This window comes from Zalophus californianus, chromosome 11 (assembly GCF_009762305.2).
Source record: "Zalophus californianus isolate mZalCal1 chromosome 11, mZalCal1.pri.v2, whole genome shotgun sequence".
Classification (NCBI taxonomy): Eukaryota; Metazoa; Chordata; class Mammalia; order Carnivora; family Otariidae; genus Zalophus; species Zalophus californianus.
This window is the reverse complement of record NC_045605.1, coordinates 110,154,638-110,170,636: the sequence shown is the minus strand read 5'-3', so window position 1 is coordinate 110,170,636 and position 15,999 is coordinate 110,154,638. Positions and strand designations below refer to the sequence as shown.

General features: G+C 50.1%; 1 protein-coding gene and 1 non-coding gene across 6 annotated transcripts in view; both read right to left on the bottom strand.

The window, feature by feature from the left end:
- PPFIA1 (PTPRF interacting protein alpha 1) overlaps positions 1-15,999 on the bottom strand; it is an 85,481-nt gene that overhangs the window by 53,407 nt on the left and 16,075 nt on the right. The window lies entirely within an intron of this gene.
- Positions 9,631-9,767, bottom strand: LOC113915611. Its single transcript, XR_003517757.1, has one exon. It is a non-coding gene; the product is annotated as a small nucleolar RNA SNORA42/SNORA80 family (small nucleolar RNA).

Sequence of the window (15,999 nt, the reverse complement as noted above, 5' to 3'; positions counted from 1 at the left end):
AGTTTTATAACAATTCATTCATTAGTGGACAGGCAAGGCTATGCTGAAGTAATCGTACTGATGACACTAGGTCACCATAAAGCAATCACACGTAGTAACACATGAATTGTTAGACCTGTAAATAAACAGGAACCTTTCACATTATCTTCTCATTTCTGATGTCTGGTGTTAGTAATAGTGTAACATCTGCGTGTTGCAGAAGAGAGTGCTGCTGCAGGCACTGACAAGTCATCTTGTAAACGGACGACACACTTAGCCATCGATGCAGCTCAGTGCTGTCACTGTATTTTCCTTGTAATTTTCTTAAAATTTTTTCTCTAGCGTACTTTGCTCTAAGAATACAGTATATAATACATACAGCACAGAATATAAGTGTTAACCGAGTGCTCGTGCTACCAGGAAGGCCAACAGGAGGGTCTCGGTAGTTCAGTTTGGGGGAGCCCAAAGTTAGACTCAGATGTTTGACTGTGGGCAGGTCGCACCCCTAACCCCAAGTTGTTCAAGGGTCAACTGTACTCATGCATGGGAAATGAAAAGAACCGGCAGTATTGTTAAAATCAACAACAGAAAAGAGTAAAATTGCAGTATTTTCTCTTGGATGGGGTTATTTCAGGGGGACAAACCGGAGGGGGTGGGGAGGCAGGTAATTTACAGAGACTGAGCACTTTCATGGGTATAATAAGCTAACAGTCATTTTATCTAATCTACCTCCTAAATCAGAGTTTCTTCTTCAAAAACCCACAATTGTGGGTGATCAGCTTCCAGCTTCACAGCATGAAAAGCCCTACACACCTACATAAAAACAACTATTCAAAGCCTCCAAAACCATCCAGTGGCACACAACAAATGAAGAAACATCTATTCAAAAAAATCTACAAAGATTCAGTAAGAAAGGCAAGTCTACAATATTTGAACCCAAACTGACCCCCCCTTCCTCCCAGCTCAGGGAGGTGGAGATTCCCCTCCAGAGGCTGTAGCCAAGAACACAGGGTTCCCTCACCACCCCAGAACAAGAGCACAGGGTTCCCTCACCCCCCCAGGAACAAGAGCATGGGGCTCCCTCAGCCCCCAGAAGAAGAGCATGAGGTTCCCTCACCCCCAAGAACAAGAGCATGGGGTTCCCACACCCCCCCAAGGAATAAGAGCATGGGGCTCCCTCACCCCCCCAGAACAAGAGCACAGGGTTTCCTCAACCCCCCAGAACAAGAGCACGGGGCTCCCTCACCCCCCCAGAACAAGAGCACGGGGTTCCCTCACCCCCCCAGGAACAAGAGCACAGGGCTCCCTCACCCCCCCAGGAACAAGAGCATGCGGTTCCCTCACCACCCCCCATGCCAAGAACAAGAGCAGGGGCTCCCATGTCCCCCAGCCCCCAAGCCCAAGGGCTTTCAGTGTTTCTCATCATGCCCCAGCTGCCTGTCTCGTACAGAGGCCACATCCCGGGCATGAGTGCTGGAAAGGCAGGGGCTCCCTAGTTCTGCCCAATCCCACTCAGGGAACGGAGGCTGGAACCCTGGGTTGAAGGGGCAGGCTGAGAAGCCTGAGTCCTGGTCATCTTTGCTCTTGGTCTCGGAGATGGTGGTTGCATGGGTGGAGAGGACCCCAGGCCCCGGGCTCCTGCCCGCCCTCCCCAAATTGCTCAGTTCCTGGAGCAGGGGTGTCGTTCAGACAAGGCTGCCTCTGTCCCTAGGCCTGGTGCAGAGATTTGGGGCGGGGAGGGTAGCAAAAGAGATAGCTCCCCATCTCTTCCCAAAGGAAATGGGCTTCACAGGCCAGTTTAAACCCAGGTGCTCTGGAGAGCAGAGGGGTCGTACTGAACGTCAAGTGGGCAGAGAGCAGCCTAGACGACAGGCTGGTGCGTGTGCAGGAAAGAGGAGGAGGTGACAGCCACAGGAGGAGCCCTCCCAGGATTAGGACACACACCAAACATCTACTTCAGGTACAATTCCTAGGAAGGAGGCAGAATTTGATCGGTTTAGTTTGTAGAGACGTTTATACCCCAGAGCACTGTTGAAAACAACAGAGCAACTGGCTTGCAACAAGAGGGGGTCTTGCAGCTGAGTGTGGTCACCCAAGGGGACCAGGCTAGGGGCAAGGGGGCCTTCAGTGAAATCATCCAGCTATTCAATCAACTGGTTGCAATGTTAAATTTTATATATATTTCACCACGATTCCCTGACACGCACAAACACACACGCACACACTGCTCTTTGCAGACAAGGCTGCATATATTTCACGATTCCCTGACATGCGCGCGCACGCGCACACACACACACACACACAACACTGCTCTTTGCAGACAAGGCTGCTTCTGTGATAGATCACAGACAACTCGACTTCAGTATTTCAAGGCAGAGCCACAAACACAAAGAAAGGACAGTAAAACTATATGAGAATAATCCAAACGTGTCCTCAAACCTGACAAAGGTTGTGTCAAGTGCTGGGCCGAGTGCTGGGCCGTCTCAGAGACCCAGCGGGGAGTGCTGGGGGGAGGGCCTGCAGCACGGAAGCGGTGGGGAAGCAGTGGGGAGGGGGGCCCTATTCTCCCATCGGGTCCCGCTCTTTCATGAGCTGCAGAGATTTCTTTCCTATGTGCCAAAGTTAATTAGGCCAAATACTTTGATTTTCATCTCCTCCAGTAAATAACTAGCTGACCATCAGGTCATTCAATGCCTAACGTTGAGAGATTTGCATCTAATCATCGAGATCTTGTATCAGAAAATACTGTTTGTGTTGTAGGTGAAAGAGAACCTGACCCAAACTAGCCTCAGTGAGATCCGCGATCATTCACGCGGTGGGAAAGTCCAAGGGGGGGCTGGCTGCAGGCTCGCCAGGCCGGGGCCACGGATTTTATTTGGTCGCTTTGTCCCCTGGTGCAGCAATCTGGGTCAATTCACTAATTCGGTCTCTGATTATGTCCCGCCCAAAGTGTATCGTGCTAGCCAATACCTTCTTCACGTATTAGATTTTAGATGGTTTTCTGCCATGCCCTCCCTTCCCTTGTTTCACTTCTGTTTCTGTTTTATCATTTCCTGTTTCTCTTCAGGGATGTTCATTTATCTGGTTAAGCATTTAAGCAGACTTATTTTGACAGTTTTGCTGGACTGCAGATGGAGTAAACGCATACTTCCGTAGATGCTGACTCTGGGAGCTGGAGGATCTGGTTTCCAGAGCAGGTTCTCTTGCTGGCATTTCCCTCCCTGCCCTGTGTCCAGCAACTGCCCCTCCAAGCATCCCAAGGCCTCAGGCCAGAACTCGGTTTCCACAGTGACTGAGGGTTCCTGCTGCCTGTTCCTTATGGACAGTGGGGATCCTGTGAGAGAGTCAATGGACAGTGTGGCCCAGCCCAGGAATCGCTTCCTACTCTCCTGAGGCCCACAACTTCCTATAAAGCCCCAGTGTACCGGAGACAGTGACCTTACATGGGGAAGGTCTAAACCTTATCTAAACCCAGCTCCAAACAGTGAGTCTGATTTTAGTTCTAATTTCTCTGGACACATCAGTCCCTGTTACCCCAACCTGCAGGAGCCAAGTTTCCTGCTGCCCCTGCATGCTTGGTGCTTGGAGCGCGGCAGGCCAGGGAATCTGGCCAACTCATGCTTACCACACTGGGTTTCTAGTCTGTTCCTGTACGAAAGGGATTTTTCTCTTGTGGGGGCCTGGCTATGTATTTGGGTTTATTTGTTTCTCTATTTAAATTTTACCTTTGCACTGCTGTTTGGAGATGAGCTATGTCAAAGAGTGAATTTATGCTGCCATCCTGACTGGAAGCCACAGTTCATTCCAGAGATGGTTGCACGCCCACTCTAGCTGAACACCAGACAGGAGAGCCTGGCCCCTCCTCAGGGTGCTGCTGCAGGACAGACAGATAAGCTAGCAATGACCCCAGTGTGGTCAGTGCTCCAAGTGAGAAACGCCCAGGCTACCATGGGAGCGGCATGGAGGTCATCTATGGTGGGAGGCAGACATGCGGCTCCAAAGGTCTGCCAAAGGAGAGGGCGCCGCAGTTGAATTCAGAACAGGAACCAGCTCTCTGGTAGGTGAGAGCCCCTTCACAGAAGCACAAAGGCGTCTGGTAGCAGAGGACGGGGTCAGTGGGCTGTGGCCCGGGCAGTGTGCAGGAAGGGGTAAGGGAGGCTGGGAGTGGGCAGAGGCCAGATGGAAGGCCCCCGCGCGCCACAGTGAGGAACCTGGATTTCATCCCCAAGGTTCTGGGAGCTGTGCATCTACAGACTTTGAGGGCCCTGAAAATGGAGCGCAGGCGCTGCTCGACACAGGGGCATGCGTGCTCAGAAGAGTTTGTGGAATCAAAAGAGAAGGCCCCGGGAGCAGTGCCAGAGCGGGGCGGAGGAAGAGGTGAACAGTGAGAAGCCAGCCGCGGGCCCGCAGATGGAGGACTGTCACAACCCCGGGAGAAATGAAGGTCTGAACCAAGACCCGTGTTGGAGAGCTGGAGGTCAACAGACAGTTTTCAAAACGGAACACAAGTAACCAACATGCCACTTGCTGTGCCCCTCATCAGTTTTAAAGGATCCCCTGTACGAAGGCGGGGCCAAAGTGGAGAGACCCATCAGGCACTGCCATAATGCAGGCAGGCTGGGGTGCAGGAGGCGGGTGGCTTCTGGACAGCGGGTACAGGAGAACCTGCTGACGGATCCGAGAGAGCGCAAGGCCCAGGAGGACTCCAAGAGTTCTGGCCGGAGCAAGTGAAGGGACAGTCAGCACTTCCTGAGAAGACAGGCCTCTGGGCAGGGCCCGTCTGGAGAGGAGATGGAGCAGTCGGGTCTGGGGCGTGCTCCATGTGGGGTATTATAAGACAGTCAGGGGCAGGATCAAGTAGATAGCGCGGCTCCCAGCCCGGAGCTCTTGGGAACATCGGCAGAAGTGGGAGAGCAATCTCACTATAGGCAAATCAGAAGGCACTGAGTGCAGATAAGAGGTGAGAGTCAAGCAGGTGCCTGACACCACCGAACAGTCGGGAAATGAGGGACAGAGTGCGAGCGGTTAGCAAGCAGGAGGAAACCAGGAAGGGGCCATCTCAGGGGTCAAATGCTTCCAGGAGGACAGTCACCCGGGTCGGCGGATGCTGGCAGATGAGTCAGCTGACGGATCACCGAGAGGCGGGCCGCCGAGGCGGAGGGCAGTGGGGGCCGTGGGCACGGCGGTTCCGGAGCAGCAGCGGGCCTGGAGGCCTGAGGGCACGGAGGTCAGCAGAGCATGGGAGGAGGGGCAGCAAAGCCATGGGGGGGGGGGGGGGCGCGGAGAAAGAGGGCAGAAGGAGGAAGAGCTGGGGTAGAGAAAGGCCTTCTGTGGTGAGAACACAGGGGAGGGGGGACTGGCCGAGTGGCCACTCTGAGCAGCTGAGAGCAGAGCACCAGGGCAGTGCAGCGGGCAGCCTGTCCTGGGAGCGCACGGCTCCTCCACGGGGACGGGAAGGGCTGCCCAATGCAGGGGCACACACCCAGCCCGATCGGGAGATGTGTGTGGGAATTTATGGGAGTCCTCCCTGGATTTCTCCTAGGCCCACTGGAAGTGGAATGCAGACAGGACGGGCAAGGAACTCTGGGGAGGGGGAGTGAGAGCTGCCTGGGGGAGAGGGGCCCAGGGTCACTGGCCAGGAATGTGTGCGGAGAAGGCACCGAAGTCCTGCCCGCTGAAGACAATGAAGTGAAAGCAGCGAGCGGCTGGCCGGGCTGTGGTGGGATTTCAGGCAGGGGAGGGAGATGGGGGGCCATGAGAAGGGCAGAGGGCCACAACACAGACACCCTGGTGGGGTCCTGCACTGTGGGTCCAGGAGGGTCGAATATCAGTGTTTTAAAAATAAGTCCTTCTATTATGAACAAATCTCACTGGCTTTGAATGAAATACCTAGTCAAAACATAACAAGCAGACACCAAACACTTGGGAGGAGTGAGATGGTGCTCCAAAATTCCAATACACGGGGCTCCTGGGTGGCTCAGTCGTTAAGCGTCTGCCTTCGGCTCAGGTCATGATCCCGGGGTCCTGGGATCAAGCCCCACATCGGGCTCCCTGCTCCACAGGAGGCCTGCTTCTCCCTCTCCCACTCCCCCTGCTTCTGTTCCTTCTCTCGCTGTCTCTCTCTCTGTCAAATAAATAAATAAAATCTTAAAAAAACAGAACAAAAACAAAAACAAAATTCCAATACGCTCTAGCCACAAGGAGCTGACCACTGCAAAGCCTCCTGGGTGAGTCCTGTGTTCCCCCCCAACCAGGAGGAGGCCATCACTCCCATGCCCCCAGGCTAGAGGAGCTGGTCACTCCTGCAGCCCCTAGCTCAGAGAAGACCATCATTCCCATGCCCGAGTTAGGAGGAGCTGGTCACTCCCATGTCCCCCAGCTAAGAGGAGCCCATCACTGCAGAGCCTCCTGGATCTTGGCAATAGGCTCCTGGCAACGGATGGATCACCGCCTCGCCCCATCCACACTCAGCTACAAGCCCCTCACTCCACACCCGCATCGGCTCACTTTTCCTGTAACTCCTCCAATCATCAAAATAAGTCTGAGTCTAAAGTCCCTTACATTTTTCATAAATCCCAAACTGTCTTTGTTCACCTATGAAGAAAATATATTTACTTCCCATCATTTTGGTTAAATATAAGTGTTTCTTACAATAAATTCAACAGCCCAAACCATTCTATGATACACTGTTTTGGCTACGGCAGAAAACGAATTTCTAAAATTTGACAATTATGCTTACTCAAAGAAAAACCTTTCTCTTTGGACAAAAGAATTCAAGTGAAAAAGTATCAAACAAATTTAAACTTAGGAGTTCAGATAAACATTCGACAGGAAATTCCAAAGTTTAAGATTCCAAAAGCATGTTCACATGTGCACTGTGTTTGTATTCTTGCTGCGGAGAAAACCAAATGCAGCAGAACCAGCCCTCAACACGAGCCATGAGTGACCAACCTGGTCAGCACTGATGGGCCTGGCAGAAGTACACTTTCTCCTCTTTAGAAAAAAATGTTTATTTAAGAAACACAGTAAGCCAAACCTACTACTAGTGACATTCTATTTACTGTAATCCAAGTTTGAAGTATTTTTTGAAACTGAATAGATAATGACAATCCCTGGAATATTCTCATTTTAATAAACTATAAGTCTGAGCAAAGCAGGTTCGTGTTCCTGTTTGACATTCCTAGGACTGAGGACAAGAAAAGCAACATTTAACCATCAAAATCAGTTTAAGAACTTGATTTCACACAGTGCTTGAAAATGTTGATATTTGTCATTTCTGGACAAGAGGCTCAGACCTGGGTAACAGGTTCAGATCATACAAACCGACACTACTGATCAAAATCCACACTCAGGCCAATTTTAAATTAAGTCCCATGGCTCAGATTCGACACTCAGCTCCCAAAGTGACAAACACAGTGGTTCCAGTAGGAGGACTCTGGGTGGAAAGCAGCGGTGGTGCCTCACCCCGCCACCCCCCCCCCAGGTCCTGACCCCTCCCTTCTCCTGCCCTGTTTCCCTGGTCACCCTGAGTTACTTTTCCACAGCCTTTGGTTTCATTCTCCATCACTGGCTCCATTTTATTTCTTAATGACTTTTCACTATTTTGCTAACCTGCTGAAACAAGAATAAAGTTTCACAGAAGGCAGATAATATATGTCCTCTCTATGTAGGGACACAGAGTGCAACAGACAGAAATGCGCTCTAATTTAGCAAACAGAAAGGAACACCTGAAAAACTGACTCGCTGAACAGGCTTAGATTATTTTGTCAGTAGAAGCTATCTGCCTCAGCCTGAGGCTTAAAAGCATGCCAAATTTTGAAAAGAAAACTGGAAGTTTATATACCAAAATGAATGAGCAAATCATAAGTTCTGAAGCCCCAGTGTCTTGATTAAGGGTATGCTCAGAAAGGTCATGTATAAGGGCGCCTGGGTGGCTCAGTTGGTTGAGTGTCCAACTCTCGATTTCGGCTCCGGTCATGATCCCAGGGTCACGAGATCCAGCTCCACAACAGGCTCTGCGCTCAGCGGGGAGTCTGCTTCTCCCTCTCTCCCTCTGCCCCTTCTCTTGCTCACTTTCTCTAAAATAAATAATCTTTTTTTTTTTTTTTTTTAAAGAAAGGTTATGTGCAGCTACCTATCTATGGATATGAAAAGGGCGGGGGACACCGAGAGAGAAAATGGCAAACTTCACACCTTTGTAGAATGGGGCCACGGGCTCACGAGACTTACTTGGAGCCACTATGGATGCAGTGGCACTGGGTTTTCAAACACTGACTAGTATTTGCAAGCATCAAAATAAAATTCATAAGAAGTTAAAAAATTCCAATATATAATTTGTTTTTCCTTGTCAGTTTCTTTAAGCAACAGATACTGACAAAATTTATGCTCATACTGAGTATTTAGCGATGAAATAATGAGGACTGTATAATCTGAATCCAAAAAAACATGGTGCAGAACGGTATTTCAAGGTGATCTCAATTTGGGTAAAAGCAAACACATATTAGTATTTTCTATATGTGTATAAAAGACAAAATACAGATGGACACCCACCTGATGAAGGTTACCCACTGTGGCTGGGAAAGGGGGCTGGAAATGAGACTTTCAATTTGTACTCCTTTTTAATTCAATTTTAAGTATGCATTTTCTTTGTATTTAAAAAAAAATACTAATTCTCCCTTCCTTGTTCTTCTTCCTAAACATGGCAAAACTACAGGACTCGAGCATGATGCTCACAGACCACGGGGACACACAGCTTTCCCCTGAAGTCGCCGACTCTTTCTCTTGCTCTCTTCCCAGTCCCTGCACCTCGGCTTCCGCCCCCGTCACGCTGCTGCGAGAGCTCTGGCTGAGACCACAGCGACGTCCTCAGCTTTGCTGGTCCCAGGCCCGTTTCAGTACTCCTTCCACCTGCCTGATCGGGGAGCCCCTGACCTGCTCCCTCCCACTCGCTCCTGCCTCATCCTGTTCCCGTGCTCCCTGCTCATCCCATCCTCGGTCCCCTGCCCACCCTACACACCGTGCCTGCCTGACCGGTGTCCCAGGCTGCCACCACTGCCCCCCCACCACCACTCTGGGCAACTGTCCACCTGCCCACGATGCATCTCCATGTCTTCCAGGTGGCTCAAACCATCTTCCCCAAACCGAGTTCCTCAGCGTCCTCCGGGCGCCAGTCCCCACCTGACTCTCCACCCTGGTGCAGTACAGGACTGCGTCCATCCAGCCGTCCAAGCCAGACACCTGGGCACACGCTCCTTCCTCTCCCCCCATGTTAACGGACTGCTGGCTACGCCAACTCTACTTCACACCAGTATCTTCTGGACTGTCTCTGCTGCCTCCTCCTTTGCCTAGACCACCACGTCTCCTTGGTCTGGAGGGGTGGGTCCAGAAGTCAGCTCTGCAAGCTCCGTCCCTGCTTCTCTCTTCAGCCTCCTTGCTTATTGCTTTGTGCCTCATGCACAACGTACGGTCCCAACTCACCCAGTTTCCCAAACACGTTTTGTTCCTATGCTGCTCCTTGACACACGGTTGCCCCTCTGCCTCAGACCTGTGAATTGGCCAGTCTTCCCCTGACCAGCTCCCCCAGCTGGTCTGCCCTGGAGGTTTCATTTCCGGTGGGGGGCGGGGCAGATATGTATTTTGTTTTGTTTTTCCCACTGTACAGCCCCCTTCAGTGCTCAGCGCCCAGCAGTGAGGAGACTGGGCCATGGTTCGGGGACGCACGCACCTCTGGCATAGGTACACTATGAGAAGCCCATGGAGAAGGGCCCACCAGCAGTGCATCAGCACGCATGAGATTACGTATTTTGAAGAGCTTCCTCAGGTAATTTACCATCCTTCTGTGTTGGGCAACAACTCACCTTTACGACTTCAGACCGGTCTCTAAGTTCTCCGTCTGGGTCACTCATCTACAAATGCGGGTAGCGGCACCTGCATCCCATCCCAGCCCACAGGTGAAACAACCAAATAAGCACACCATCAACGGGCCAGTCCTCGAGGCAGGGAGTGGCCGACACTTGTCCAGCAGCCCCCTCCCCAGGCACTCCCTACTCTCATCAGAAGCCAGCTACTCCACAGAAGCTGGCGGCTGATGGGGTTCAGGGTTTGGACTGACTCAATCTGCCATATTGTTAAAATGATAACCAAGTGTTAATTCGGTTCCTAACAGCATCCCACATGAGATGGAAAAGGAGCACATCACGCTCAGCGTTCCCAGTCTAGAGAGGACGCCCTGGGGTCCCAGCCTCCCCTCACCCCCTCCCATTACCTTCCAGACAAACTTTTCATGGAACAGCCTATGTTCTCCAGCTCCGCTTCCTGTGCATCTCGCACTCAAGTTCTTAGAGCCTGTCCCCCCTTCTCCTCACAGCTCCCTACCTGCTCCCAGGGATCAGCAAAGCTGAGCAGCGCTAAGGACCTGCAAATCCCGGACCCCCACTTCTCTCCCGCAATGGATCCTGTGCCTGGGATGCAAGTCACCCCCGGGCCCGGTCTTGTCTTGCAGAACTAGTCTTTGCTGAATACTGAGGTGCCACTGCTACCAATGTGAGCTTGAACTTGTTCTGTCAAAAAACTGAATGTGATTTTCATTTGGAGAAAAACAAACAAACAAAAAAAACACCACCGCAGTGTTTTTTAAAATTTGTGGATGGACTAAGTTAAAAACATACTATGCCAAATGTTAAGAGCAGCTTTATCCACAATTGCTGAAACCCAGAAGCAACTGAGATGTCCCTCAGCAGGTGGACAGATGAACAAGCTGTGGGGCATCCAGACGATGGAGCAGTAATCAGTGATGAAGAGAAATGAGCCATCAAGCCAGAAAGGACATGGAGGAAGCTAAACTGCACCTTACTAAGTGAAAGAAGCCAATCTGAAAAGACTACATACTGTAGGATTCCAACTTTGACATTCCGGAAAAGGCAAAACTATGGAGACAGTAAAGAGATCAGGGGCTGCCAGAGGTCAGGAGGGAGGGAAGAATGAATAGGCAGAACACAGGGGATTTTTAGGGCAATGAAACTACTCTGTATGACACTGTAATGATCTTTACACATCTGTCTATACCTACAGAATGTGCACCACCAAGAGTGAGCCCTGGTGTAAACCAGCGACCGTGGGTGACGATGATGTGTCCGCGTGGGTTCACAGACCGTGCCAGGTGTGCTGCCCTGCTGGGGATGCGCACAGTGGGGGAGGCTGCAGGGCACATGGGCCATCTCTGTACCTTCCTCTCAAATTGGCTGTGAACCTAAAACTGCCCTAAAAGACAGAAAGTCTATTTGGCCTAGCAACTAGGGAGGGTGCATACTGCTTGTCACTACTTCCAAACCACTTTCATTTAAGGCCGAACCCGAAAATCTCGCTGGAGGCTGTGGTCTGTGTACCGGCCACAGAGGCACTGCCAGGTGGTGAGAACACAGACACACCTGACGGCTCACCTGGCCTGCCCGCACTGAAATCTGATCACTTTCCATGACTTGTCTGGCTTTTCTCATTCAGCTTCCCGCTTTCCAGGTTCACCCACGGTGCAGCGCGTGGCAGTGATTCATCCACATTTATGGCTAAATAATACTCTACTGTGTGGACACAGCATATCGTGCTTGCCCCTTCACCTGCTGATGGACATCTGGGTCAGTTCCACTTTCTAGCTGTCACACAGAACGCCGCTGTGAACTCTCCCGAACGAGTTTTTATGTGGGCTTATGTTTTCTTTCCTCCTGGTGCACCTAGGAGGAGACACATTTCCTTACAAGGTAAGTGCGTCTGACTTCCGGTTTAAATGTCCAGCTGGCTTAGCTATTGCTCCCTTCTTCTTTGGAAGGTATGTCTTTTAGGCAAAAGGTGCTGTCTCCTCACGGGCCGTAGGTATAAGTATTGCTTCACATACTTTTATCTTTCTGCTAAAGAGCAAACCAAACTATTTTTGGTTGTTGTTAGCGTTTCAGTATTTGAACACAAGTAATTTACAATTAGGACTATTTGAAATATGAATGCACACATATATTAGTATAAATCTGTATTTCATGTATTTTAGAAACAAGTGTATAACATTACTGAAATATTCATGGACAAAAACATTACAGTTAAAATTTTTATTTATTTTTTAAAAGATTTTATTTATTTTTTGACAGAGAGAGACAGTGAGAGAGGGAACACAAGCAGGGGGAGTAGGAGAGGGAGAAGCAGGCTCCCCGCTGAGCAGGGAGCCCAATGCGGGACTCAATCCCGGGACTCCGGGATCATGACGTGAGCCAAAGGCAGCCACTAAACAACTGAGCCACCCAGGCGCCCCTACATTTAAATTTTTAAAAACTGAGCTGGGGGGGGCGGGGGCAGGGGAAAATCAAACCAATGTAATAAAAAAGCTAGTGCAGAAATCCTTCGTTCAAATAGGAATGAATCTTCTAGGTAGAGTTTTTTGTTTTTGTTTATTAACATTACATTATTAGGTTAAAAGAGAGTTTCAGATAAATTAAAAACACCCAAAGGGGGCCTGGGTGGCTCAGTCAGTAATGCATCTGCCTTTGGCTCAGGTCGTGATCCCAGGGTCCTGGGACAGAGCCCCATGTCGGGCTTCCTGCTCAGTGGGGAGTCTGCTTCTCCCTCTCCCCACCGCCCCCATTCATGCTCTCTCTCTCTGAAATAAATAAAATCTTCAAAAAAATTAAAAACACCCTAAAATAATAAAATGAAAACAATATGAAGTACATTAACGTCTACTTTATATTTACATTATGTTTCAAGCTTCCCAATAAAGTGAGTATGTGCTTTTTGGCACAGTTCTTGCTCACTGGAGTATGAAATAATTTTCATTTTCAAATATTTAAGTTCATAGATCTATGCACATGCCAAGAAATTACAGTTACATAAAGGAACCGTCTTTAAAGTATGAGACCAGAAATGGCCTGTCTGACCTCCACAGTCTAAAGCCAAAATTAGGAATAGTGTAAAACCCGTATTTCCAAAGAGATGTTTTACTCTCTAATTTATCAAGAAGATATCTCTGAATGAAAAGGTCTCGGCACAAAACTATAACTGAAGGAACCTTATTGGGGAATTTCTCTGTGGCTCTGTTAAGCTTAGTAGATAGAAATACACAAACTTAAGAATGAGCAGCCCTTTTAATTTGGACAAATAACTTAGCAAAAACAAGATGTCTGAGATACTATGCCAAGTACTTATAAGGTACAATATTAATTTCAATAACATTATATTTGCTTAATGTTTTATGGTTTTCAAAATTGTTTCCTACCTTTTACCACATGTTATTCTCAGCCACCCTGTAAGGCACACATATTACCTCATTTTACAAATCAGAACACAGGCCCAGGCAGGTCAGTGATGTGCAAAGGTCACTGGGTTAATAAGTGGCTTGGGATTCAGAATTCAATACGGATGTTATCTTCAGGGGACGAGAGGATGGTAAGCACCCAAACCAAGTCCCCAGGCCGGCCGAGTCACCCCAGCTCCGACTGTGTGTGGGATGATAAGGGGTTTGCACACAGACGCCTTACACCTACTGAGCACCAACTCGGTGCAGGCTGTTGTGGGCGGGGTCATTTCAGCACTCACTAAATCTGCATATGCTGACAAATCAACAGTATTCTTGAGTTTACATGTGACCAGACAGTCTCAGAAGTAAAACACCCTGGCCAAGAGTTCAGTATGCAGGGCCCCAAGACTTGAAGTGGGGGACAGGGGGGTGGAGAGGGGGAGGGAGGTCATAGACCCTTGAGAGCTCTCTCTGTGACTCCTTCTGCCAATCAAGGATGACCGTGATACACGCTCAACACTATTTTTTTTGGAAGATTTTACTTATTTGAGAAAGAGAGAGAGAGAAAGCGAGAGAGAGCATGAGTGGGGGGGGGGGGCAGAGGGAGAAGCAGACTCCCCGCTGAGCAGGGAGCCCTGGGATCATGACCTGAGCCAAAGGCAGATGCTTAACCACTTAACCAACTGAGCCACCTAGGCACCCCACACTCAATACTATTTCATCTGTGTTTTTCTTAAAACTGATGGCATTTTTAAACAGTGGAGAAAAGATAAAAGAATAGAAAGTAAAGGCAGTCCCGGGCATCAGGCCCCATCCTCTTTGAGAGGAGGGACAGCCCCTGAACCTCAGTGGGCAACCTCAGCGGTACCCACAGCAAGCCTGGAGAGACAGGTGGGGTGTGCCACAGGGAAGGTGGGGAGGCACTTCCCGACAAGGGAGCTGTGTAGGCCCAGGGGAGGGGAGCACAGCGAACAGACTGGTTTGGCCAGAATGAGGGGGTCTGGAGAAGAAAGGGGGTGGGAAAGTGGAGTTGCACCAGAACATGGAGCTGTGAGTGCCAAAATGAAAGAGATCTTGCCCCTGTGGCCACCAAGAACGGACACTGCAGGAAACCTGGCCACGCAAGTCTGGGTTCAGCCGAGGGCGGCAGAAAGCGTGCTGGATGTTCTGGAAAAGGAAGAAGGTGTTAGCAGAGCCTCACCGTGTTGGCCTGAGGCACAAAGGGCCCAAGCTAGGATACCGGAATACAAAAGGAAGTAAAAATGGCACTGGAAAAGAAAACAGGGACGGAAACTGTGCTGTGGGACAGGGGGCTGAGAGAGGAGGAGGGGGACTGAAGCCGGGGGGACAGGGAGCTGAGAGAGGAAGGAAGATCACAGCCCTGAACTCAACATGCAGTGGGGCATCTCTGGACTGTGTGTAAAGGCCGTGACAAAAGGCAGGGCTGGGTGGGGAAGGAACATCACAAACATGGGGCTGAGGACACAAATGTAGTTTCCTCTTCCAAAGGGGAGGCTAACCCCACAAAGTGGACGCATCTCCAAGGTAAGGCCTACAGAAAAGAGCAGAGGGGTAATATATCTCCTAGTCCTGGGCGTGTTTTCAAATGAAAACAACTCTCCACATGTCTCTGTGCAGCAAGTGCTTCCTTTCCCTCAATTCTTTCCACAAAAGTTCCGTAACAGGAAAACCGTGTGGGCGCAGGGAACCCACAAAGAGTAGACATAAGCACCAGGCAATCTGAGCTCCCTCTAAATGACAGACAGGTTTTTATTGTTTTTTTTTTTAAGATTTTATTTATTTGAGAGAGAGAAAGAGAGTGCACACGAGTGGGGGGAGAGGAAGAGGGAGAGGGAATCTCAAGCAGACTCTGCACTGAGCACAGAGCCCGACGTGGGGCTCGATTCCACGACCCTGAGATCATGACCTGAACTGAAACCAAGAGTCGGCCGCTTAACCGACTGAGCCACCCAGGCGCCCCAATGACTGACAGTTGGTTAAAGTTACTTCAAGATAGCATTGTGTGTCAGGCCGCTTGCTGTGGTATTCCTGTAAGCCTGGCAAGGAGAGAACCTCAAGGTGAACTGACAAGGGAGGCAACACGCGGAGTGTTTCAGCGCAGAGGAGACACGCGTTCCAAGTGAGGACTCGGAGCAATGTGCTCACTGAGCGCCACGCAGCCTGTGGGCAGCACATGGAGGCTTCTAGGCCAGCCCACGGGCTGGAGCAGCCTGGGGGCTGCCTCATAAACAGGCTGTCTTACTAACAACTGCAGGTTCTCTGGGAAAAAAACCTCACTTCATCAGAGCACCGTGCCCCTTCAGGAGCAGTCCTGTGCAGTGACACACAGGACAGCACTGGCCACTCAGGGAATGCGCTTTGAGCAATCTCTCAATTCACCACTGAACCTTGTTGGGAGCAAGCATTTCAGTAGTTGGCAAAAGAAAACCACCTCGGAATGTACATTCCCTCCGACTAGGACGTGTCATCGCTAGCACCGCCTACTCTGTCCTCCCCGGGCCTCACTACTTCAGGTGACTACACACAGCAGAGGCAGCACTCCTGTCTGTGGACCCTTCTTGTACTTTCTGCTCAAAATGCAGCGAAAGGCATCAGGAAAGGGAGTAAGAAAGGGCAGTGATATAATAGAAGACACGATGGAAGGCAGAAACTCCCAATCCACCCCGTTCAATCCTTATTTGCTAAGTGTCCATTTTCCTTCCCAGGGAAGTTGGGGCGGAGGGTAG